Source organism: Lissotriton vulgaris, chromosome 7 (genome assembly GCF_964263255.1).
Source record: "Lissotriton vulgaris chromosome 7, aLisVul1.2, whole genome shotgun sequence".
Taxonomy (NCBI): domain Eukaryota; kingdom Metazoa; phylum Chordata; class Amphibia; order Caudata; family Salamandridae; genus Lissotriton; species Lissotriton vulgaris.
The window spans coordinates 1,546,817,628-1,546,838,349 of NC_141695.1; positions in this window are offsets into that span (position 1 = coordinate 1,546,817,628).

A 20,722-nucleotide genomic window follows, 5' to 3' on the forward strand; every position below is an offset into this window, starting at 1 on the left:
CAACAACCCGCATAGCGGACTGCTCTTCTGTTAAGTTACCTAAGGCGGAGGTAGTTTCATTTACTACTGCTTCAAGTGTTCTAGTTAATCTGCGTATTAATTTACTATTCTGGACAGGGCCTAAAAAGAAAAAGAATCCTTTATTAAAATCAGTGTACTGTTCCCATGCCGTTTCTGTGTAGTCGACAAGGTGGGCATCTCTTCTGGGTCTATTCTTTACTAGATTGCTATTTCTATGGTAATCAGAAGGAGCTAGAAAAACAGGTGGCAAAAGGAATGCAATGTAACAGGTACCATCCCAATCTGGAGGTAGACGAATGTATGCGGTATGACCACACACAAAGTAAGAATGACTGATAGCTTTGAAAGATGATTTTCCATCATCACTGAATTCGACCACAGTAGTGCATTTACTATGACCCAAGTGTACTGAACCTTTCTTTTTGATACATAATTCGCCAGTGACTGGCAGCACTGACATAATGGGTAGAACTGATGTGGCTTCGGATTCGACAGTAAGAATCATAAGGCTAATTGTATAATTACCTAATCCATATACTTCATTTTCTAGATCAGTTCCTATTCTAGTGGGGAGTCCCTCCTTATCCGGGTAACAGACGTCTAGTAGGACCAAGTTCAGGTTTCCCCAAACCCAACCCCCATCGAAAACAGCAATGTCGGGATCTAAGGAATTAATTATCTTAAACCATGCTCCGCAGGAGCCATTGTGAGTGAACGGATACGGAAAGAGAGGCAGGGCTCCCTTGTAATTCTGGTAGGGAGGGAGTCGGCCACATATCCAGCAATTTGTAGCATTGTTAGTTTGATGAGAATGATGTAACATACTAATGAATGTATTGTTGCGCAGCGCGAGTCTGTAGGAAAGCTCATGAGGAGGTAACTCACTAAAAGTGTGTTCAGCAGAGACATTGTAAGCAGATTGTTCACGCTTGAAAATAGGATAGTAGATAGATAACAAGATGCTAGCAACAATGATTAATATACTGAGAATAAACATAATTATTAGTGTCACTATGCAGTGACTACGAAGTGATTTGCAATATGTTCTTTTCTTTTCTTCTCTCTCTCTAACTCGATCTAGGGGATACATGTCAGAAACTATTTAACCGATTCACCTAGGGGAGGACTTAAACAATTAAACTGTCTGACTTGCTAGATCGTAATTTCATACGGTATTGTTCTTGAGGAGTCTTTTCTCTTTTGACTTCGGTAAAGTCTTTGTTATCACAGTCTTTGGTGGGGGTGGGTGTGTCTTGTTCCGGTTTCAGTCCTGGGAATGTTTTGATATGGCTTAGGTGGACCCACCCCTTTCTGCCTTCCAACTTGACTGCGGTCTTTGTAGTAAGAAGAACGGTCTTCGGAGACTTCCAGCGGGGCTCCAATGGACTTTTCCTGTCGAAGTTACGGACGAGGACAACGTCCCCGGGGCGGACGTCATGCGGCTTCACATCGGTGTTGTCAGGGAAGGCTGCGGCAACCTGTGAACGACATGATTGGAGTGCAGACATCAAGGAGGCAAGGTAATCTGTCAACATATTAGAATCAACATCGGTTATCTTTTTAGGAATGGGCGTCCCCCACATATTCGGTGGTCTGCCAAAGACCACTTCGTACGGAGATAGCCCTGATCTCGAATGGGCGACCATTCTCATATAGAATAGTGCCACTGGCAGGGCGACTATCCATTCGACCCCTTTTTCCTGGCATATTTTGGCAAGGCGGATCTTTAATGTCTGATTATGCCTTTCTACAAGGCCTGCTGCTTCTGGATGTCGGACACAATGGAACTTCCACTGGTATCCCAATAACAAGGAAACTTCTTTCATTAGGGCAGACGAGAATGGCTGACCGTTATCTGAGTACACGACACGAGGCAAGCCGTACCGTGGGAAAAATTCACGAACCAACTGTTTGGCAGTGGTCGGAGCAGTGTAATCTGGGACTGGGTATGCTTCGGTCCAGCGGGACAGAGCACAGACAATTACGAGAACATATTTAAATCCTCGACAACGGTCCATCTGGATATAATCCATCTGGAGGACTTCAAAAGGGTGTTCGGGAGGATGGAATCCACCTTGCTCTACAGGGACGCTTTTACCTGGATTGAACTGACAACAGATCATGCAAGTACGCACTTTCTGTTTTGCTGCTGCTCGTAAGTGCTTATTGTACCAGAGATTTTGCAAACTGTCTAGCATTGCTTTCTCTCCTAGGTGGGCAGGACTATGTGCTGTATTTATCATGACTTGAACCATAGAGTCAGGGAGAAACCATATATATTTTCCCTTCGTCATCCAACCTTGATCTGTCTGGATCCCTCCTAGTTCAATCCATTTCTTTATTTCTTCTGGAGTAGCATGTGTCTGAATGTCAATAACATCTAGTGTGGGATCTCTGACTGTCATGCAGTTTGTCGGATCTGTTGTCTTTATCGTATCAGTTGTCTGAGTGTGAGTCAGTGCTGTATGTTTTGCTGTCTGATCTGCCAGGTCGTTACCCTGGGAAACAGAATCTGTGACTTTAGTATGTGCTTTACACTTCATGACGGATATGCCTGAAGGCAGATGTATTGCTTCTAACAGTGCTTGAATGAGTGGACCATGTTGTATCTTTGTACCATGAGAGGTCAGGAAACCTCGTTCCTGCCAGAGCATGCCGAAGTCGTGTACAACTCCGAACGCATAACGGGAATCAGTGTATATGTTAACATTTCTGTTCTTGGCTAGTATACAGGCTCGGGTCAGAGCGATGAGCTCTGCCGCTTGAGCAGACAATGTATCAATACGATGTGTTTCTTTAACTTCAGTTTCAGTGGTCACTGCATATGCGGCCACTAACTCTCCTGTACTTGTTCTCATGCATGAACCATCCACATAAAGTGTCAGGTCTGGATTTGTCAAGGGAACATCTGTTAAATCTCGTCTGGGCTTTGTTACTGCATTAATGATCTCTATACAATCATGTGGAGCTGGATCTGTCATAACTGTAGGTAACAATGTCGCTGGGTTCAAGATACTGCAGCGTCTGATTTCTATGTGTGGCTGGAATAATGTCAATTCGTAACCTGTAAGTCGTGCTATAGTCAAGTGTTGAGTCTGGGTTCTGTTTAACAGAACCTCTACAGAATGTGGAACTTGTACTGTTAACTGATGACCTAGAACAATTGAATCGCTTTGTCTGATTGCTAACGCTGTTGCTGCTACTGACTTTAAGCATGCAGGGAGTGCCTGGGCTACTGAATCCAATGTACTTGAAAAATAAGCACAAGGCTTATGTGAACCTGCTTGATCTTGAGTGAGGACAGACAACGCTGTACCGTCACGTTCTGTAACAAAAAGTGTAAACGGTTTGCTGTAACATGGTGTCGCTAAAACTGGTGCTTGGCATAAAGCTTTCTTTAATTCCTCAAAGGCTTGTGTGTGTTCCTGAGTCCAAGGGAGGACAGTCGAAGTCGCTGCCTCCTGTGTCGTTAACTGGATGAGTGGTTTAGCTAGAAATGCATATTGAGGAATCCATTGTCTGCAGTACGAGGTGAGGCCTATGAAGGCCCGCACTTCCTTTTGCGTCTGGGGTTGTGGCATATTTACAATTAATTGGATGCGATCGGGAGTGAGCTGTCTCCCCACTTTGGACAGCAAGTGACCCAGGTACACAACTTGCTGAACACAGAATTGGAGCTTTGAAGGGGACACCTTGTGTCCCTTGTCGGCCAGGAAATGCAAAACTGTTAGTGATGCTTGTTCACATTCGGGCTCACTTCGTGCGGTGATCAGTAGATCATCGACGTACTGTAGTAAAGCGGTATTAACTGGCATTTGGATACAATCTAGTTGTCTTTTCAGTGCTTGACTATAGATGCTGGGGCTTTCTGTAAATCCTTGAGGTGCGCGGGAAAATTTGAAACTTCGTCCATTTAAACTGAATCCGAAGAGATATTGGCTCTCCGGGTCAATAGGTACACTGAAGAAAGCGTTCTTGAGATCGATTACAGTAAAGAACGTTGCTTCTGAATCAATAGCAGTCAATAGGGAGGAGATATCGGGGACCACAGGATACTGTGGTACAATACATTTGTTCAGTTCTCGAAGGTCAATCACCAGCCGATATACTGGCGGTGCATTGCGGTCTGTACGTTTAAGAATTGGAATGATAGGTGAATTACAGATATTGGAGTCGGTCTCTACGACCACTCCTTGGGCAATAAGCTCTTCAATTATTTTCAGTAAAGCCACTACAGCATCGGGTGGTAACTTGTATTGTCTGATTCTGGGTAGAACAACTCCTGTCTTGAGTGTAACACGATATGGAGTGATATGCATACAACCTACATCGGCTGGGCCTTTTGCCCATAAGTGATCTGGTACATTTTTCAATCTGACATCAAAGTCACGTAGAACATAATGGCCCTTGAAATCCCGTAGAAAGAGTCTAACTCCCTCCGGGGAACAGCAAATTATAGCTCCTAGAGCCTTCAGTGTTTTAATTCCTAACAGATTTTCGGGACATGATTTAGTAAGTAACAAATCTGTAACTCGAGATAATGGACCCACAGCTAGTGGTACTGGTTCTGACACTTCATTTACAATAGGCTGTCCTGAAAAACCAAGGGAAACATTCTGTGAGCCTGAGAGGGGTGCCCCTGGAACTTCATTATGATTTATAGTAGTGCGACTTGCCCCTGTGTCAATTAAAAACTTTCTGTCTTTTCCTAATACGTGACTATGTACATAAGGACCTTCTTGATCTACAGGAATTTCAATAAGAGGCAAATCACTTTCCCTCTCTAGGCTGTTTCATGTATATCGCTGATAATCTGGATATGCCGACTGGGCATACTGGTACATCTGTTGTGAAACTTGCCGTGTTGCGGCAGCGGGCTGTGTCTGAGCATGCTGTGGCTGCGGTACTGCCACCGTCTGTACTGTATGGGACTGATCATGCATAGGCTGTGTATTCTGCATTGGCTGTTCGTTCTGTGAGGTCTGTTGATGACCCTGTTCATGTCTAGGCGGACGCGGTCTTTCTTTAGTTTTACCTGTCTCGATGTTATGTTTCAGGACTGGACATTCATGTACGTAGTGACCTGGCTGCTTGCAATAATTACATGTCCCTTTAACGGGAGCGGCAGAATGATTGGTCTGGGCCCCACCTTTTCTATGACCCTCGGCTGGAATTGTCTGAGCTACTAACATTTTCATTTTCGTGTCTTTCATACGTTTCTGTTCCTGATCTTGTTCTTCCCTAATTCTGTTCTGGTGATATTGTAACATTTGTAACATCTGTGATGGCGTATTTGCCTGCCAAGTACTTTCAACCTTGTACACTCTATTTTTAACTAGTGGTAGGGCGTTCTCTACTAATTTTGTTACAAAAAGGTGTGGATATGATTCGCTACTAGTTTTTAGACCACTATTGATAATGAAACATTTCTCGAATCTTGAATAAAAGTCACTGGTATCTTCATCTTGTTTCTGTTTACAGGACGAGATTGCGTCCCAATCTTCCTTTCTAGTTGTCAATAATCTTGGCAAAACCCGTACTATTAAACCTGGTAATGCTTTAGTCAGATCCCCAAGGCCTAACCCTGGGACTCGTTTGCTTTCTTCGTCTTCTATTTCCGCCCATGCTATCTTTGACTCTCCCACCTCCCAATCCTTTTCCTTTAATTTCTCGTAAATGCCCGTGGGCAACAGTACTTTCAACATTTTTGTAATATCATCATACGTGTAATCTCCCATCAGTAACATGTCTTTGAGCTCTCTGTGAAAACCTGCAGGGTCTTTATCATGGCACGGAACTAATTTCTTCATTTCTAACAGTTCTAACTTAGTCAGTGGTGTGTGAACATACACACGCTTCAAGCGTTGGTCCGTACCCATAACTGGGTGTACTTCTCGTAAGGGATTCTGACTTTCAATGCCACCACCGCATTGCATGTGGTACGTTTTTCTTTCTGGAGGCGGGGCGGGAACATATTCAGAGCTTAGGAAGTTGTAATACTTACGTCGTTGCTCTAGAATTATCTGTATTAATTTGGTACTAAAACCTCTCCATCTATCCATGAGTAGTGCTTCTAATGTTTCGTGTAAGGGACCTGGATCAGAATGATTGTTTCTGAACTTGATGAGGAGGTGCTGAATCATGTATACACCTGCTATTTTCTGCTCTTCCGGGGAAAGGTTCAAGAATGTCTGCACTAACGTGTCGTCATTATATATGTCTGGGTTTTCGGCCCATAATACAGCTGACCGGGCTAATTCCTGTTCATCCATAGAATTGAGTACATGGTACCCCATTCGGTCTCGAAGCCTTTTATCAGTTTCTTGGAACTGATGTTCAGAAGAATTCGGATTTGTTAAAGCAGAGAAAAGAACTCTCTTGCTCTCCGGACGGATGCCTTTCCTAAGGTAGGCTCCCCTACCTACATACGCTATAGTATCTGTGGATTTTCCTGGTGCTTCAGGTTCATCTTCCTCCTCGGAGGAAGTTTTATCATTCTCTTCCTGGTGTGCAGTCAATACTGCCTTTCTAATTTTCTGGGACATACTGGCTATGCAAGTCCCTTTATCATGCCTTGCGTCTGCTATATTTTGACCCCACTTGTTTAATGCGTCTAATTCACTTTGATCTGTCCCAGGCCTGTCTCGTTCTCTTATCACACAATTTATAAAAAATCGTAATATCTGTGCTTGAATGTCAACTTTCTGTTTATGCAGGGCAGCTTTAACACTTTCGGGATCTTTCCCTGTCAGTATGAACTTATATAGTCTGTCGAGAATTTCCTGCATTCCTACATAGCATAGCAAGTTATCGGTGGCAGATCTCAATCGGAGTGATGCTAATAACATCAAATCGTCTTTTCCGGGTACTGGATCATATCTGCAAACTGACATCCTATCTTTGAATGCGTCAAGCCGGGATGAGTAGGGAGAGTGGAAAGAATTCTGTCTGTCCCTTAAATGCAATCTGTGTGTCGGTGGCGGGGTCTGTAGACCCGCTGTTGCACCTCCTGAGGCGGCTGCTTGGGCATTATCTCTTCGCGGAGTCTGGATTTGGACTTGAATTTGTCGTTTAGTAAGATCAGGTAGTACTGGTTTCGGTAGGTCCGTTTTGAGTGGGGGAAGTGGCGGAGCTGGCGGAACAGGGGAGGTCTGTTGCGGTACCGGCGGAACATTATCTGGGGGCGCAGTGCCACCCCCATCCCTGTCAGTAGGCAGGGCACGAACAGGCAGATTGGTATAAGCTGGTACTACATCCTCTAGATATGAATTTAGGAATATGTCTTTAGTAGTTTTATGCATTACTTTAGTTGGGACTAATGGTGTCGGTAAGTTTTTCGGTATTTCTGATTCAGTTTCAGATGTGCCATCTGCTGCAAGATACATACCGTTTACAAGATTATTTCGGGCACGGTCTATTTGTTCTGTTTTTACTCGGATCCCTTCAGTAACTAATTCGTTTTCTTGTTCTTTATCTGATTCTTTAAGTCTGTCTTCTCTACGGAGTGCTTTGTCAGCACGCTTACGTGATTCCTTACGCCAAAACTCTATGGCGTCCTTCTGAGATTGTCTGGCTTTCTTTTTCCATAATGCTTCTTCTACCCTCATGATGCACTCGGCATCCCACGTTCCAGTGACAGGCCATCTGTGTCTCTCGTCTAGGTGCTTGGTATAATCGGCCCATAAATCTAGATATAATATGGCATCTATGCCGTGTTTTTGATACATAAAATTGCCTGGAGTGTCCCTAGGGGGGATAGGAATTTCTTCCTCCAGTAACCCTTTCCTAGTTCCTATCTGTTTTAACTTGTTGAAGAACGGCATCTTGCTTACTTATTACTGAACGTTAGGTCTTTATTCCTTAATACGAGTCTACAGCTAGTTGATACAAGAGATACAATAATACACAATAACACAGTCGCATTCATACCACAACATTAATTACATGAAAACATTGAAGACATAGCTAACTACCCCCTATACTGAATGTACCGCTCAACAGTACGGATACACTGGTGTAACAGTGCAGAAATTTCGGAATACTTTATATACTGCTAAACAGTACAGATACACTGCCTAAAAACAGTGCAGACCGGACTTGCGTACCCAAACCCGTCTAGATACGACCCAGCAATGGTACTCACCGGGAAGCACGGAAAACAGAAGGCCTCGGAAAACTCGACTGGACTCGACTCGGAACTTCGGAAAACTTCGGAAAACTTCGGAAAACTTCGGAAAACTGGTGGGCCTCTTCACACCTCGGACCTTGCTTCTTTCGGCTGGGCTCTGGTCGGGATCCTCCGCACTCCTCACCGCCTCGTCTGGGCACTGATCGCAGTCTTCGTCACCTCCTTGGGTCAGAGGGGGATGCAGGAAATCCTGCCAGTACACGTGTAGTCCGTCTAACTGATGGCAGGGGACACGGATTGCAACGCACCTACCGGCGCGTGAGGTGGGGGAGGGGTCCCTATTCGGGCGCCAAAATGTTATCAATATTTCCCCATTTTAGTGTGTAACCGTTCAAGCAGCCTATTTGAAGATCTTGATGGTCTAAGGTGTTCATTATAGAATATTTTTTTTGAGATTTTAGTTCGCGTAAAGCGACAGTGTTTGAAAATGATCGCTTACTGGATTTTTAATTACCTCAAATGATGCAATGTTTGGGCCATTACTAGGCGAGATTAATACATAATCTATCAGGCTTGTTAAACCCCTGCCGTTAAATGTTGGCACAAAGGGTACTGGGGAGGTCTTTAGCTCATTAGCGAAACCTAATTCCAGTTCTGTCATAATCTCATTCATTTTTTCACCTTCAATCGAGTGTGAAAAGTGTGTTATACTGTTTCCGTCATCTTCATTAATTCCACACTTATCAGTGTTGTTACTTCTGCATAAATGAAGATTGAAATCTCCACCCCACACTATTGTACATGACTTCTTGATGTGCTGTAGTCGTAGGTCTTGAAGGGCTAGGGAAATCTCTGAAAGGAGGATGATCAGGTCAACTGTATTTAAGTTGTTAAAAAAGTTTACTATTGCATACATTTTTTTTTTAGTACTCTTCAGGAGAATTAACTGGTAGTTCTCTTCCAATTTTAGGGGAAGAATATCCTCAATCTGTAGAGTATTTGCAATATAGGTGACTAAACCGCCACTGCTTCTTCCAGAAGATGATTTTTTCGCTGCAGAAGGGAAAGTCTTATATCCCATTATGTGTATTGGATCAATGGCCCAAGTTTCCTGTAAGCAGATAATGTTACTCCGATTAACCTGGGCCAAGAAATTGGGATTTATCTGTTTAGCAAACAAACCGGCAATATTCCAAAACGTAAAGTGTACTTGGAAGCTAGTTAAATTGGGGATAGGAGGAATTACTGTCTTTATTAAGTTGTCCGTTATTCCAGAGTTAGAAGGGACTGGTGGTGAAAAAGGGCTGATGGTAGAATAGCCAAATCACCAGTCCAATGTTGCAAGGAGACTGCAGACGTGTGTTTACCAGAGATAGATATTATATCTTTTTCCGGTATGTCTAAGGTTGGACTAATTGGTAGTTCCCCCATTTTTATTGTATGTACCTTTACCCTATTAAGGTGGGAATAAAGCAGTCAATCGTTAAAGTCCAGACCGGACAATACATTAAATCTATTGTGAGTCGGAATACTATAAAGATTGGCTGATGCCGCAGCAACTTGGAGCCATCGAATATCTCTGTGCTCATGATGTGGATTTGAGGACAGGTAAGGATGGATTAATGGATGTGAATGAATTTGACTTCGATGCCATTGTGCTGGGCCAGTTGGGTAAGTGAATTTGGGATTCTGATGAAGAAATGGAGAGTTTGTTTCAGATGCCAGATACTGGTCATGAAAAGGAGTGGTCAGATTGGTTAACATGGTTGGGTGGGATGTGATCAAATGTCTGTAAAAGTAACCCAGTGGGAGAAGAGTAGTATTAAATTCCCATGTAGATGGGGGTGGGGCCCTTGTCAGTGTCTTTTCGGCCCATTGGGGTTTTTTGAAGTTAATCGTTATACAATACCCCTCAAACGTTTTTTTCAGAGGACCTAGCCACCCTACTCTCTGGGTATGAATGATTTCTCCTGAACATTCCATTGGGAAACTGCAGTTAGCTGTCAACCAATGTAAGGTCTTGTTTTTCAATGAGGAGGAGGATTCAATTGGCGACATAAAAATACTTAAAAGGTCGCCAAATCTTTCGACCAAATGGTCGTTAGATATAGTTGTATCAGGCTTGTCCTTATACACATGGGAAGTCCCTTGAGTGCCCTCGCTTAGTGTCACCGGAGGTTGATTTGTTCCATTAGTATTTAAATGCTTATTTGTGCTTTTCCTGCATTTTCCTTTTTCTACATTACGTTTTCTGGCGGCAGTTGAAACAGATTGAATCGGTTGTTTAATGTGTTTTCGAATGGCGCCCTGTTGCCTGACTCTTACATTAGTGTCATTGTTGACCTCCACTAGGTCTGGTGTGGTATCTATGTTGAGGTCTGGGGTCCTTTCTAGGTCTCTACTCAAATCAGAGTCAATTGAGGGATTGGATGCCGATAGGTTGACCTCGTTAGGTAAAGTATGAAGGTCAGCTCGAATTTCACGATTGCAACACGATTGATTACTTGTGTGTATGTTTTTAGAGCTGACTGGAGTTCTGGCTAAATTAATGCTCCCTAGAGAAGAAAGCTTGGAAATTTCCAGATCACGTGAAACCCTTCGTTCAAGGAGTGAGATGCTAAGATCGATTGCATCGTTGGACCTCGTTATAAAACTATCTATTGGACCAATCACAGATGCCCCACCTGCAGCTGTCTTACTTCTGCTACCTCTAGTGCACACATTATGGCGAGTATTATTAGGTCGAGCAAATATTAAGAAGGTCTAATGAAACGGCACAGTGTAATACAATTCTAATAGTGAATCGATCCAATAATAATAGTAGGTAGATACAATAACATAGAGCCCTACTCGAGAGGAACAGAAGATGTTAAGGGGGTGCACCCGACCCGACCTCTTTGACCTCTGAGGACCTCAGAGGGCCCGCCCTTTGCCCGGGCTTCGACCGGCGTCCCGCTCACGTCCCGCGAGACTGGGGTGGCGTTGATTTTAAGTGCCTCCTGGCGCGCAAAGCGGTGTCAGGATGCCGCTAGGGGTGTTGGGGATTGTAGTCCTCTGCCCCGCCCACTCTCCACTCAGCGGCCGAGCTCCTCGGTGGTGTCAGGAGCAAGGCGGCGGGAGGCAGGCAGGCAGAACCCCGTGACACAGTGCCCCGAGACAGCAAAAAACAAACAGGTGAAGTCTCTGGCAGCAATCCGAGATTTTAGCAAATGAGCCCCCACTCGACCGGGGTGGCGTTGATTTTAAGCGCCTCCTGGCGCGCAAAGTGGTGTCACGATGCCGCTAGGGGTGTTGGGGATTGTAGTCCTCTGCCCTGCCCACTCTCCACTCGGCGGTCGAGCTCCTCGGTGGTGTCAGGAGCAAGGCGGCGGGAGGCAGGCAGGCAGAACCCCGTGACACAGTGCCCCCAGCGAAAAACAAACAGGTGAAGTCTCTGGCAGCAATCCGAGATTTTAGCAAATGAGATTGAGATTGAGAGTCAGGCAACGGGATATTTAGAGTTAGCAGAATGGGATTGTGATCCGAGAGTGTACGAGGCAGTCTTCCCACATCAGAGACCCACCCTCCAGCCTCATCTCCCAACAACCAATAATCTAGCTGGGACCAACTGTTGTGGACAGTGGAGACGTGAGTACCCTCTCGCCGGTATGACCATCTTGGGCGCTTAATTTGTCTCTAGTGGGATCAAGCTGGGTATTTAAACCCCCCCCCCCCCCACATGATGACAGCTTCGGATCAATCCCGCAATATGGAAATGATTCTTTTGAATAAGGCGGGATCGCCTGTATTTGGACCATACGTGTTAACAATTGTGACAAGTTGGCCTTCCAATTTACCTTGGACTTAAGCATAGCGCCTAACTTTGTCAGTACATGACTGAATCATGGTGAAGGAGAGATTTTTCTTAATAAGTGTAAGCACCTCCTGAGCGTATGAGGAAAAGGAGGAGGCCAAGCGATAGCCATCCCAGCGTGCCCCTATACGTAGCTCTGCATGTGGGAGTAAGTGTGTTTCCTGTAATAGTGCTATCTTGACAGGGTGGGGGGTCCAAGTATGCTAGTACCTGGCAAATTTGTTCCGGCGTGTTAAGCCCCCGGACATTCCATGTGAGACAATTTATTAAGTTAATGTCCCTGTGTGTCCCCCGACAGATATATGCATAGTTGGTGTGTTGATGTGCAGGCTTGACAATAAATGTGTATAAATTGTGTCTACCAAAAAAAAACTCCATCAAGAAAGCCGGTCTCTCCCAACCCACCCTCCCACCAATACCCCCCACCCACTTCCGCTTCCCCAACATGCCGAAGCCACCCTCAAGTACCCTCAAAGAAACCCCAGAAAAAATTCCAGGAGAACAAACAGTTATGGGGATCACCCATGTGGGGGCACTTGAGCACACATCCACTCCCGCCACAGCAGGAGGTGGCTGAAGAATAAGAGCTTTCCCATTACAAAGTTGGAGTACATTACCAGTTGTACAGATATCCAAAGGCACATTGCATGGTGAGTCGAGAATACAGAGCAAGTCAAGATAATGTACGTCTCTAGCAACAGTTCAGTTTGCTCTTGACATGTAACCCACAGCAGATCTCACGAGCCAGGGGAGTAGCCAGGGTGCTACGCAAATCTGATAGATATTGAACAAGAGGTTGTTCCGATTGGTTAGTGTCTATTGGCCTGCTGCGCTGGCTCCTCCGCAGTCATCATCAGCCACGTCGGGCGGTTCACGGCTGCAGCGCTTGAGAGTTTTAACAAAGTCCATCGCAGAGCTGGGAGTGGTGAAAATCTTTGCATATGGGATGTGTTCCACTAAGAGAAGTTTTTTAACTGACTGATACTCTCTTTGCGCTTCCTGCACGGCTGCTGTGAAATCAGGATAAAAGGCAAGTGTGTTGCCTTCATGCGTGATGGTGCCTTTTTCCCTTGCCATTCGGAGTACAGTGTCACAATCTCTGTAATTTAACAACCGCACTATGATGGGGCGCAGGGGGAGGTCGAGAAGCAAGAGATCGCTGAGCTCATTCTACAATTAACACCGAGGACAGATTTTCGGCCCCAAAATTAGTAGTTAGTAGCATCTCCATGTAGTTTTCTAGGCGGCCTGTATTGGTGGATTCTGGCAAGCCCGTAAAGCGCACATTGTTGCGCTGGGATCTGGCCTCCAAATCCTCTTTGCGGGCTTGAATTACCGCAAGTAGTTTTTCCAAAAACTGTATTTTAATCGTCACTTGCTGTAAGCCATCTTTGGCATCAGAGATGTGCGTCTCTGCTTCCCCCAGCCGCATCGCATGTTTGTCTAATTTTGATGACATGTGATCCATTCATAGGTTTAAATTATCAATTTTCCCATCAATGGATTGTAGACTGGCTTGTTCGTCAGCTGGTCACTAGGAGCCTCAGCCTCAGAGTCAGATGCAGCATGCTGAGAGGATTTTCCTGTGCGAAGTGGCTCAAAATGTATTCGGGTTTGGTTGCGGTCCGTTTTCCACATGGTCCTCTCGGTGGAGTTAGCTGTGCACTGCTGTAGATGGGCAACGCACTGGACCCACAGAGCCCCACCACCGGCCTCACGAATGTGTTTAATGGAGACACGGCTATAGTTCGCTTTATGGAAGCAGAAGGCAAAGGCAATTGGGCACACCAAGTGTTAGGAGGTCAATCTAGGATGCACTCTACGCCTTGCAGTGAGGCCTTTACAGAGGTGCAGCGCAGGGAAGGGCTCGTGCCAGCAGCGTAGTTAGCTATGGCTAGTTAAAGTGAGTTCCGCTGTCGCCCCACAATGGCCGCATGATGGCAGAGTAATTCAACAGCGTGCAGCATGCAGTGCCCAAGGGGGTATCCTCCGCGATTCAGCCGCAATTGCAGGTGCGTCAGCCAAGGCTAGGACCAGCAATGTCAGGCCCAGAATAGATGAAGCACAACTGGTTATGTCGCGAAACAGCAGCACTCACCAAAGATGCGGGCCGCCTCAATACAGAACAGCAGTGATGACAATGGGGGGCCACAGCAGTGATGCAGGATCAAAGAGGTAAGACTCAATGTTCACAGCAGACCACGCCGCAATCCTCCAGGAGCAGGCCTGGGGGGCTGCGGCTGCCCTCCTCCGGCAATATCCCACTCACTCTGGGCCGGCAGAGATTAAAGCGAGATTGGCATTAGGCCGCACAGCAGTGTCTCGCGGGTAGATGAAATCAATCAGCAGGCAGCGGTAACGTGCAAAGGGATGCCTCCTGTGAACCTGCTGCAACTGCAAGCGCGGCAGCCGAGAATGGATCCAGTGATGTTAGGCCCATGGGGAGGCACGCCGCACTGTTTCACTGTTGTACCGCAACCATGACACCCTCCTAAGCCACGGGACCGTTGCAGCAGCAGTATAGTAGTATTGGCAGTGTAGGCCTCAGCAGTGATCTCAGTTCAGCCAGGCAGGCCCGCAACCCACAGCGAGCTGTGCCGCGTTCACCCAAAAGCAGGCCCGGGAACTAAACTTGGCCGCCCTTAGCAAAAACATCTTAGGGCCACACACTGCTTCGCGGCCAGACAACACCGGGCTCGCGATCTCAGGGTGTGTCCGCTGGTATTGCACAACAGCCGCCAGTGCAAGTCGGCGTCCCCTGGCTCACAGTTCAACTCCGAAGTCCGCCGTGGCCGGCAGTGTCCCGGCAGGTCTGCAATTGTTTCCGTCCTAGAGTGGCTCCAATACAGCCAACTTCACCCACTCCAGGGTGCACAGGATACTCAGCCACATCAAAGGTTGATTTTCAAACCACAGTCATGATCGGGAAGGCAGAATAATGAAGGATTTTTACTTCGGCCGGCAGAGCTGCTCTACAGAGCGGCCATTACGCTGTGCGCCCGCTCAGCGATATTTAACCCTGTTCTTTGATGATATATTCCCAGGTGAGTATGTTGTGATATGAGTAAACCAAGCTGGTAATCTCACGCCATCAGTCAGTTCTTGGTAGCAGAATGATGGTTAGGTTTTATTTAAGACAGGTAGTTAGTAGTAATTTGTATATATTATCGCTTTTATGTAATTAACAATACCCATTTGCAGAATTCCCTGGGGATATTAAATAGTGGGTGGTACGTGGAAGGGACACTGCAGTGAGGTTACTTGCCTTGATGAAGTAAATGTGGAAAGTTATGTTAAACTTGAAGCACCAGTTAGGGATTATTTCCTTGTGTAAAAGTGAGAGTGATTGATAGTAAATTAGTTCACTTGTGAAATTTTGGTCTTGTATCACCTAGACAGGGTAAGTCTAAAGGAGTAGCAGGTCCTTTGATGCTTAGTAAAGGGTAAGCGGAAGAGGTTTTACTCGTAGTATGTGAAGGGTAAATGGAAAAGTTTTACTCACTGTGAAAGAAATTGACATTTCTTTGAATATAGTCAATCAGGCACAGTAGCAAATGTTTTTATGTTGTTAATTAATTAAATGCGTAAGTAAAATTAAAAGAAATTGAGTATTACCTTGCAAAGGAGTGGTCAGTGGCAGGTGCTGCACTGACGTCACTGAGAGCCACGATGGGATTGGTAGAAGCAGCGGGCGTGTAGCCAAGGTAAAATTGTAAAGGAGGGGTGAGTGCAGAGAGCAAACACTCATGTCACAGGAAAGCCGCGCAAGCATTGGTTAAAGTGTTTCTGTGAATCAAAGTTAATTAGTCATTAGAATAAGAGCCGCGCAAGCATTGGTTAAAGTGTTTCTGTGAATCAAAGTTAATTAGTCATTAGAATAAGAGACGCGCTGGTATTGGAAAAGCATTTAAAAGTGAAATAAACAATTGATCATTTGCAAAAATTGAATTTGCACTGTTGATAGATAGTGGAGATTATGTGTGGAACCCTGATCCAACTATAATACAGTCCCGACCAGATAGGTTTTGCCCATGAGCAGTACGTTAGAGGAAAACCAAGAACCATGTACAGAGAGAAAAGAAAGATGTCATTTATGCAGAAAATGAAAAATTATTTTAAAAAGGATAAACTCATTAAACTAGAGAAGGAATTATTATTCCTCCCACGAATACACCCGCATCATATATGATGATAGAAAGAGGCTACCACACTTGAATATGGCTAGAAAATTGGATAGAATACACAAAAGATGATGGAATATTAGCAGTTCCAGAGTGCAGAACATTTAATGTTGAATATTGCACAATTTACGAATTCGCATGAATGAATTAGAACCAAGACCTAGATTAAATGTAAATGTAGAGGTACTTGTATAGCGCACGACTACCCGGAGGCCTCTCGGCGCTTGGAAGAATACCACTGAGGAATCCTTCCTTGTCTTTCCCTGTGAAGTGCCCACTCCTGGGCAGCCCCAAGGTGAAGCCAGGCATCCTAGCGTTGTTGGGGCCATTGTGAAGATTAAGCAAGCTATTGCCCAGAGTTGCAGAGTGGGACCCATGATTAGAATAGGCACCAAGGGGAGAATTAACAGGTCCGAGGAAATTGAGCCCAAGACCCACTGAGGCAGGAATTGAACCCTGGTCTCGGGCCGGACTTCTGCATCAGGGTCTTCCGCTCTAACCATTGAGCCACACTTCTCAGTACAAAGCTTTGGAAGAATGGGAAAATTAGGCTTTTGAACAAGACAGACCACAATGTTACTGAAATTTGAGTACCTTTTTTCCCAGATTTTCCAGAGAAATCCGAGACAAACAGATGAAACAATGGAGACAGGCCATTGTAGTAAAAGGGGTATATCCTGTACTGACCACAGAAGAAATGACAGGCAGTAAATGTACAGAGAAGACAAACCACTTAATGACTGGTAGTGGAGATTCTGAGGATAATTATCTTGAAGACCTTTTAATGAAAAATCAGGAAGAAACAAATAGAATTACCCTTAGTGTCCAGTTTCTAAAAACTCCCCTGGTAATGCAAATTGTACATGAAACTACTATAGAGAAGGTGTTACAAGAGAAAGAAAGAGAAGCAATAAATAGAAATAGAAGTGAGTTAATCCAGAAAATAACTCCATTAAATACAAGTCCTGAAGCACTAACGAGCCCAGTGACTATAGGTCCTGTTTTTCCTTTGTATGGAGATAAGCAAACCAATTCTAAAACTCCCGTTCTGACTCCAATCATGCAACCCAGAAAGGAAAACATAATAGTTGATGACCAAGCGAGTGAGTGTGAGTCAGTGATTTTATTAATGGATTTACCTATAAGTGTGCCAATAAATGATTCATTCAGAAAAGTTACCCCTGGGTGCTCAAGAGAGGTTCAGATTGAAACATCCACAGGAACGAGGAGTGCCACTGTAGTAACCCCTGAAGAAATAGAGAGATAGACAAGAGACATAGAAAAGCAAAAATCACAGCCAAAGGTATTAGATATCTTTAAATTAAGGGTAGAATTGATATGAAATAAGAAATGATAGCAGGGAATGTAGGGCTAGAGAGATTAAATTCTTTTAGCGAAGAAGAATCGTTATTCATATGCAGAAGTATCACTCGAAATACAAAAATATTTCATGAAAAATTAATTAATTGGGTATCAGAAATGGGAATTGACGTAGGTAAATCTAAAGTATTCCAAAAACCATATAGAGCAGAATTTTCTGACAAAGATTTAGAAAACATGAATGTGTCAGGAAGAAAATTACTAATAAAAGAATTATTGACATTGTTACAAAAATGGGGAGACTTAGATAGATGGAAAGCCAGATGGACAAAGAAATAGGAAGAAGCACAGGCAAATCGAACGACATTGGAGTACGTAATGAAAGAAACAGAAAAGGTTGAGAGGTCAGCCCAATGACAGAAGTTCCTGGAGGAGGTTATGTACATTTCCCATGGTCCCGACAGGATATTTTGTTATTTACAAATGATTTCCCAAAGCTTAGAGAAATAAACAGTAGAATGGTACAGGCAATTTGAAAGGTTTGTGAAGGTTTCGAAAGTGCTACTAAAAGATTTAGGTGGTTTGTTTGACGTAGCTGTTCCTGCTGACTTATGGACAGAATGTAAAATTTCAGTAGATTGGCTTAATGATGAATACCCACGAGATGCAAAAACAGGAGCCTCATCAGATGATGTAATGAAAAAATATCACCAAGCAATAACTTAGAATTCACTCCCCAGCACACGTCAATTCTCAATATGGTCTCCCAATTATAACAACAGCAAACAATTAGTAATGTGTCACACACACTAAAACACCAATGTAAGCATCTTATGTTTTCCTTTTTAAGATTTATTCATGTAGGCTTCCACATCAGCTCTCAACAGCCAACACGTGTTTCGTTGCACATGGAATGTTGTCTAGCACCTTCCTCAAGGCTAGATATTCCAAGTTGCACTTCTTTGAATTGTGGTGATAATTCAGCAACACGATGGGTTTCTATTGTGAGCGTCGTCTCATATGTATAATCATGTATTTTCCTCTGCGTCCTCTTATACTTCAGTATTCAGGTTTCTCAGTGTATTGTAACAATGCATAACGCCGCTCTCATTGTTCACCGAGTACGGCAACAAGCTCCGTGAGTAAAACCGGCCGGCCGGAGGAAGTCGCGGGACAGCATCCCATGCATGACGAAACACGTGTTGAGAGCTGATGTGGAAGCCTACATGAATAAATCTTGAAAAGGTAAACATAAGATGCTTACATTGGTGTTTTACTGTGTGACACATTACTAATTGCTTGCTGTTGTTATAATTGGGAGACCATATTGAGAATTGGCGTGTGCTGGAGAGTGAATTCTATTTCGTGTAAGCTGAGGCTTTTATCTGTGGAATTTGGTGGTTCTCCACACCCTGCAGCACTGTCTAAGCGAATAGTTAGATGCAGTATTATATGTGTGACTCCGCCTAGTGGCGCCATACACCTACACCCAATACCACGTTTTGGAGCATTGATCAAGAAATAATCTATTTGAAGGGAAAGGTCCCCCCAAAGGAAACTGATTGGATTAAAATAGATAGAACAACCCAAGAGAAAGATGAATCTGTACATGCATATTATGAAGGCCCTTTACCGGTATTAAAACAGTACAGTGGGTTGGAAAACATTGATAATAAAGACATGACACATTTTATGTATCGTTTTGTGTCTGGGTTAAGGTCAGATATATCCCAAATGATTAAAGAGCATAAGTTATGATGGCATGCAAAACCTATTGTTAAAATCCCCAAGTAATACTGTGTGGATGAAACTGATAACAGACGAAAGAAATCGGAAGAAAAGGTAATGTGGGCCCAAGTAAAATTAGCAGAACAACAAGAACTCCAACTCAGTAATCAGGCAAGTAAGCAAGGAAAAGGAGAAGGACAAGGTGAATGTAGTGGAGGCAAACCAAGAGGCGAATGAGGAAAGAAGAGGCAAAAAAATGTTTCCCTGTCACGGGTGCGGAAAATTGGGGCATTGGAAAAACAAGAGTAAATTTGTACAGAATAATAATGTCCAAAATCCAAACTTAAATCCACAGACGGAGAATGAGGTGTTAATGAGGCCACTGCAACAGGTAATACAGAATCAATTGCCACCTGCCCCTATGGCAGATTTCGTGAGTCAAGCCAAGTACAGTGTGGACACTGGATTCCGGAAGGGAAGTGATAAGAAAAATTTTGTAACCCAACAGTTTCTTTTACAGGACACATTTTTTCAAGGAGAGAATTTATGACCGTGCCTGAGAGGGGGGGACGGGGGGGTAGAAGAATGCATACTTGGCGTATATTTGCAGGTAGACCAGTCAGGCCCATATAGAGAGGGTAAAGTCGAGGGAAGAACCTCGAGTTCTTCGACTCTCTCTTCCCCACACTTAAGATGGCTATCACCCATTACCCACACAAAACAACCCCCTCCACATCTTCTGGCTCCTCACAAACTCTCAATCTACGGAACTTGTCCCTGACACCCCAATGTCCCATCACTACTCTACTTAGTCACTCCACCAAGCAGATCCCACCATCAGGCCAAGCCCCCCTATTTCACAACTCTCGTCCCCTACCCTTCTTACCCAACCTCCAACCATCCAGCCCCCCTCACACCCCCCTAGGACTACCAACTCCCCTCCCCCCAGCTACCGAAACACCCCGTACTCTCAGTCCTCTGCCCTCAAAGATCCACACCAACATCCCCACCCTGCCTTGCTCTTCCAATCTGCCATTACCATGCCCTCACCAGCCCCAGCTCCCCCTTTCTCCCTACCTGCATCCCTTTCCCTTCGCTCCCAAACTTCCAGAAATCTGCCGCCCTCTCTTCCCCTAAGGACACCCACCCAGCCATTCCCTAGCCCCCAAAGCACCACTAACTCCCATCCTCCGCCCCCTAGAGATCCTAGACCATTCCCTAGCTTCCGAATCACCTCCAACTCTCTGCCTCCGCCCCCAGAGATTCCAGACACCTTAACAACTCCGTCTCTCAGTCCCCCATCCCGCCTATCCCCACCCCACTAGCTCAAACTTTCCCCACTATTGAAGGATACCCCCACCCCCCTCTGGTCAACAACCCCCTTCACCCTCCTCCCCTCTCCCCCTCACCCGATCTGTCACGACGCCTCGACATTATTGAAGCACAAATCACAACCCTGATCTGTGGACTGAAGGAAAGCCTATCTGCTCT